Source organism: Anas acuta, chromosome Z, assembly GCF_963932015.1.
Source record: "Anas acuta chromosome Z, bAnaAcu1.1, whole genome shotgun sequence".
NCBI lineage: Eukaryota > Metazoa > Chordata > Aves > Anseriformes > Anatidae > Anas > Anas acuta.
This window is the reverse complement of record NC_089017.1, coordinates 15,032,296-15,038,295: the sequence shown is the minus strand read 5'-3', so window position 1 is coordinate 15,038,295 and position 6,000 is coordinate 15,032,296. Positions and strand designations below refer to the sequence as shown.

The following is a 6,000-nucleotide window of genomic DNA, read 5'->3' as shown; positions in this document are numbered from 1 at the left end:
GGCACACTGATGATGGAAACCTGCTGTCATGCTTCTGTGTTGGACTGTATAAATGAATGTTATTCTGGTAGCAAAACTTGGTTAAAGCATACAGTACAATGGAAGATGATGTATGTATGCTCGTTACTGGAAATGTCTGTGTATATTTAGTTGTGTGAAATTACTCACAGAAGTAAGAACTGATACCTAAACAGTTGTAGGTCTGGAAAATTTTAGATATAGATCAGGAATCAGCTACCCACTCTTTCCTGGAGGTGCTAAAGAGAAGGAAGTATAAATTTTTCTATGATATCCATCTGATCCCTCTGATCTTCTTGTGGTAGCTTTTTTCAGGTTTCTGTGTTTTATTTATTAATCAAATTCTGCTATTTTGAGAGTCATCTGTAAAGAAAAGTTGTTGAAACTTTTTTCCTTCCTCTTTCTTTTCCACCCTAGTACTTTCTCGTGAAGGTATTTCCACAGAGTTGTAGGAAACAGCCACTGTGCTTGAGAAGTTTGGAAGAAAACTCACAGCTTAAGCTACATTGCTGACAAGATCATTCAGCTCCTGTGATCTTTTAGCCTATATTAAAGACACAGTTAAAGCTTCAGAGATTATTGTGAGAGTGAAGAAAATTAATCACATCTCTGTTAAATGTTTGTGTTTGTAACATTTACTTTATGAATCCCAGAAGCGGATTTTGCAGCCACTTGAGGATCTGGACAGTTTCACAAGGAAACTGTGTTTGTTTCTCAGCTCATTCTGGCATTCCAATAGCATCTTGCTTGTAAATCCATTCCTCCAGTCTGCAAGGAACTTGCTCATCTCCTGGCTATTACCTCTTGCGGTTATCTGCCAGCTCAGAGAATGGGCAGAATCACCTTGCAACCGTCTGTGCTTAGCTGTGCAGACAGCCCTGCAGGCAGGCAGGTGTTGTTAGTAGTGTGCACGGCACAGTGGCCTACGGACAGACAGCTCTCCCTCTTCAGAGGTAGATGAGTATTTCTTGTGAATTGCTTTCTTTGCTGTTCCCTCTCTTTTCCCCACTTCTATGGTCTTTCAAGTGTGCTGCACCTTCAGTTTACCTACTGGAGTTCAGACAGTGGTGGGCCTGAGAATGAAATATTTGACTGGAACTGGCACTTAACTTGTGGCAAGTGGTAGGTCTCAGGAAACACTCCCTTTTCCTAGCACTGTTTTCTTTGTCTCCTTTTTCACTGTCTCAATCTTTATCTGTCCTTTATACATAATATATGATAAGACAGCATAGATCTCCAGATTGACTTGATTTGTTGTGATGTGAGGTTCCATATGAAACAGTTCTGTTATAACTGCCTGTGGAAGCGGGCCTGACTGCTTATGGTTCATTTGCCTTTGGTCTCTAATAGTTCACTTTGCATCATCAGCCTCATAATTTTTAATGCTTTTTCAATTGCAAATCTATATGAAGAACAACTTGGCTTTTGTTTTTGCACAAGGGCGTAGAAAACCCATGCTACAAGATGGGATTCACACAAAGAACTTCCATCTGTAAAGAGATGGAAATGGAATTTGACAAAAATCCCAACAAGATCAAGTAGTTTTGGTTTTGTTTTGGTTTTTGGTTTTGTTTTGTTTTCAGCTCCTCATGAGGCTGAATGCAGCTCCAGCTGCTTCTGGTATATTTTCTACAGTACCTCCAAACTATAGCCAACCAGGGAACACTCTCCCCAGGCCTAAAATAGCTTTAAAATATAATGTTGCAGTTGTATTTTCTATCTCAGCCACTGTGGGAGATGTAACTTACCCTTCAGAGAGGACCTCTGAGCATTAGATGCTAATGAAAACAGCTAATACACATTCATGCTTCAGTCTGCAGTGTAATAATTTCAGCAGTTGTACATTTTAAAAGCACGGTGACATAGAGGTCAGAGACTGATATCCAGGGCAGAACGGAGTTAAGGAAGAGGATTAGCATCAAATAGGTTTTAAAAGCACTGTTCACATTTGGGGAACTAAATGTAATTTATCTAGTTCTGATAATATTAAAGAGCAAAGCATAATGTGACCCTTGAGAGAACATATCAAATTTAGTATTACTGAAAATCTGAAATAGATGTCATTGCTGTATTGCAGTCCTTGCATGAGATATGTGATGCCATGTAGGTCTCTGAGTATGAAACATACTTTGTGTAGTCTCATGAATTTCCCTGATGACATGGACTTGTCTTAGAGATAGTCATCTATTTCTGTATTTCACTAAGGCAGGGCAAGCATGAGAGAAGTACGTTTGCTCAAGGTCAGCCTCCAGCCTTTCTCGCAGGTGATAGAGAAAATATCCTGGTCCTCCTGCCAAGACTTCACGTGCTTGCACAGCTAGCCCTGCTCCACCTCTGGGCACAAAGGTCCATCAGGGTGCCTGCCAAGCACTAGAAAATTTAGCTTGGCTGATAACAATTCACAGATAGATTTGCAGGTTACCAGAGAAGAAAGCAAGCTGTTTGTTGCTCTTCTTTTTCTCTTAAAGATTATATGTAATTATATGAATTTTCCTTAAATTATTTTACCAAAGACTATTTTCTCTGGAAGAGGACTTCTAAAGGAAGTCCTTTACCAAGGGTTTCTCTTCTCAAGAGAAGAGAAGGCTCCGGGGAAACTTTATAGCAACCTTCCAGTACCTAAAGGGTGCCCACAACAAGACTGGAGAGGGACTTTGTACAAGGGCATGTAGTGGTAAGAAAAGAGGTAATGGTCCTGCTGCAACACTTGCTTAGATATAGTGATGAAGTGGCTGTGGAGAAAGATCAATTTGATTTAAAAAAATATTAAAGACTTTGACTCTTACTGATCTGAATCACTTGTCAGAGGAGGAGATTCTGAGCCATACTCCACATTGCTGTACTGCAAAGGGGACTGCCTACACCTCTGTAGCTAATTCACACAGGTCTATGTGCAACACAGGTGAGATCAGCAGGAGACTGTTGAAAGCAATACAATGTCTCCCCTAATTCTGTTTTCAAAGGGGAAAGTACTACCTCTTCTGTGGCTATACATTCTTCCATGTCCAAGTGTACCTACCAGACATCTTGGAAAGGTTTGGGATGCCAACAAACTCCTGATAAGCAGTGCGAACTACTACAGGGTCACATTTTCCTGTGTAGTGAAAGATTTGTCTCAATAATTTCTTCCCTACCATCCCACAGAATTAACTTCCACGTCATTCTCCTGAAGATGCTCAGCCAGTCCAGTGGTGCTTTAATCCCATCATCTGATTTCTTAGTATTATAAGCCAAACAAGTGTGGAAGGGTTGAATACCTAAGGTGTATATACAGATAACTGGAGAATAATTAAAACATTGTAATTTATTGTTGATTTTAAAAAGATGAGCTGGAAACTCTTTAGACAAGGGTACTCGTACAGCTCTGGAAATATGTGTTGTTACATGGTACGATTATAATTTGTATCTTTGTGTTTATTAGTATTTTGAATCATGTGTTTAGCCCTTTCTCGGTAACAATACATTTCATTTACCATAATCTAGTATAATTTTATGAACATAATGCATTTTCCAACTAACAAAGGTCACTAGGTAGTCCTGTATCTTCAGTGCAAGCTTCCTGGGACATCGTCTGTTTTGTTGTTTGAGTCTGCCTCAGTGAGGGGTCCAAGTACACAGGGCTGCAAAATGTGCTTCAGTTCAAACAGTAGCATAAAATTTATTGTAAGTTTTCATATTTACAGTGAAAGCTATCACATAACTGGACTTTGTCTACATTGTGAATTCTTAAACTGACAGGAATGACTATAGGCCTGCATTTCCAGAAATTTATCCCAAATTCAACTGATTTAGCTTCTTACTTTCTGGAGTAAAACAAAACAAAACGAAACAAAACGAAACAAAAAACAAAACAAAACAAAACAAAACAAAACAAAACAAAACAAAATAAAATAAAATAAAATAAAATAAAATAAAAAAGAGAGAGAGAGAGAAGAAATTAAACCTCTTTCCAGCAAATAGCAAAAGTTATTTAATTTTTAAAGTCATGCTGTTTACCAGGTTCTTCCTATACATCTGTTGGAAAGAGCTGACTGTGTCCTGCTGCACTACTCCAAGCATCAGTCTGGGGCAGCTGCATGCGTGGTACCCGTTCTTGTGCCATGGGATCCCCAGCTTTAGCTCCAGCACAAGGATCAGCACCCACCACAGGTAGGTACAAGGAGACAAGGAGCAGGCAGGGGATCCACATGGCCTTAATGGTGTAATGTACTTACCAGCAGTTTCTCTGGGCTAAGAGAGGAAGATGAGAAAGGCAGGATCTGTGCACAGGAGAGAAGCGGCATTCTTTTGTCTGTTGCCAGTGCTGCTTGCAGGAGGAAGCTGTGTTATGAGCTCTCCAGGTGAGCAGTTTGGAAAGAAGAGCCTAAAGAGCTGCTTGGTACCTGTTGAAATTGCCTGGCATGGCATAGTTTGTACAAATGAAACCATTTGCTTCATCACGGAGAAATCATCACACAGAAATAATATCTTCAGATAATAAAAGGATCTAATATTTCCTGGTAATTTGTCCTTATCACCCCAGACACCCTTTATGATATGACGGTACTTTGTCTTCCTTAAACAGACAAGTAAACCATACATAGCCTGAGGAAGAAGGTACCCTTGCTTGCGAAATTCAATGTATAATAGCTACAGATATTTTGGGGTAAATACTGTGAGGGAAAGATTTTTGTTTTTTTCTTGTTGTTACATACTGTGTTTACACAATGCAAACATAAAAGATAAATGGGATAAAGGCACGTGGCTTGTAACCCAGATAACATGACATATCTATGCAGACTGAGACCCACATTTGCAGAATCCCAGGAGGAATTTCTGAAGGCTGCTGCTACCTCTTAATATTCTTATTCCTGTTTATGCATCCTTGTATCTGCTCATTGAGCAGTCCTTTTCTCCTCTGCAGAGGTATCTTGGTTTGCTGTTTCATCTTTTGGTTTGTGATTTATCTTTCCATTTCATTTCTTTAGTGTTAGTATTTGCCATTCTCAGCACTTTTGTAGACTTTTTCCCCCATCACAGAATCACAGAATTGTAGGGGTTGGAAAGGACCTCAAGAGATCATTGGGCCCAACCCCCCCGCCAAAACAAGTTCCTTAGAGCAGGCTGCCCATCCAAACTCTTTGTCCTAATTTCCTGTTTCTGATATTCTGATTGCCTTCTTTTGCATCCCTCCATTTTCTCAATTTGCCTTCTAGAATGAAAACCATTTCTCCTCATAAACCTCCTTCCTCCACTTTCCACTCCCAACATTAGCACTCACCCCCACCCCCACGCAGATTCCTGTTCTACTACTGCCTGACACCTGCACACAGAAACTCTGATTGCTACTCATCACCCCTCCCCTCCAAAAAAGATACTCTCAGACATGCTGTCACCTTCAGAGACACTTATACTCCCAGGTCTTCTCACTGACACCTGCACTTCACCACACAGAGTGCCATATTTTTGCACTATATCCTTCACCCTTCACATCCTTCATCCTTCATTCTTCACCCACCCAGATGTGTGGGCCTTGATGAGCTTGTTCAGCTGTAGTCTGATCTAAGCAGATCACAGAAGTTTCATTTTCATTTTCTTTTTCCTTTTTTTTTTCCTTTTTTTTTTCTTTTTTTTTTTCTTTTCCTTCATGGTCAATATTTTGCATCATCAGAGTTGTGTGGCATATGAACCTCATACCATGAACAATGTGAAAATCCTCAAACTGAAAGCACAAATAAATCAATTGAATTATTTTGTTCTTTCATTCCCCAGAACCCTGTGCTCACCTTGAGTTGGGACAGGTTGCTGGGAAATCCCATTGCATTGCAGAGACTCCCAGAGACTCCAGATCACTAATCTGCTCCGACATGACATTTCTATGATTTTTGTTTTATTATTATTATTAATACAATTCTCTTTTTTATGTGCTTGCTTCTCACAGCACTGTGCCTCTTTCATAATGTGCTTAACAAATAAAAAGAGAAATTGATTCAGCAATAAGTA

The 6,000-nt window shown here is 39.8% G+C and overlaps 1 long non-coding RNA gene across 4 annotated transcripts in view; it reads left to right on the top strand.

Moving 5' to 3' along the window:
* Nucleotides 1-835: 835 nt before the first annotated feature.
* Nucleotides 836-6,000, top strand: part of LOC137848169 (uncharacterized) — a 54,597-nt gene continuing 49,432 nt past the window's right edge. For all 4 annotated transcript variants that reach the window (XR_011091201.1, XR_011091200.1, XR_011091199.1 and 1 more), the window contains exons 1-2: nucleotides 836-971; nucleotides 4,018-4,167. This is a non-coding gene — a long non-coding RNA (uncharacterized lncRNA). The remainder of the gene's footprint in view (nucleotides 972-4,017; nucleotides 4,168-6,000) is intronic.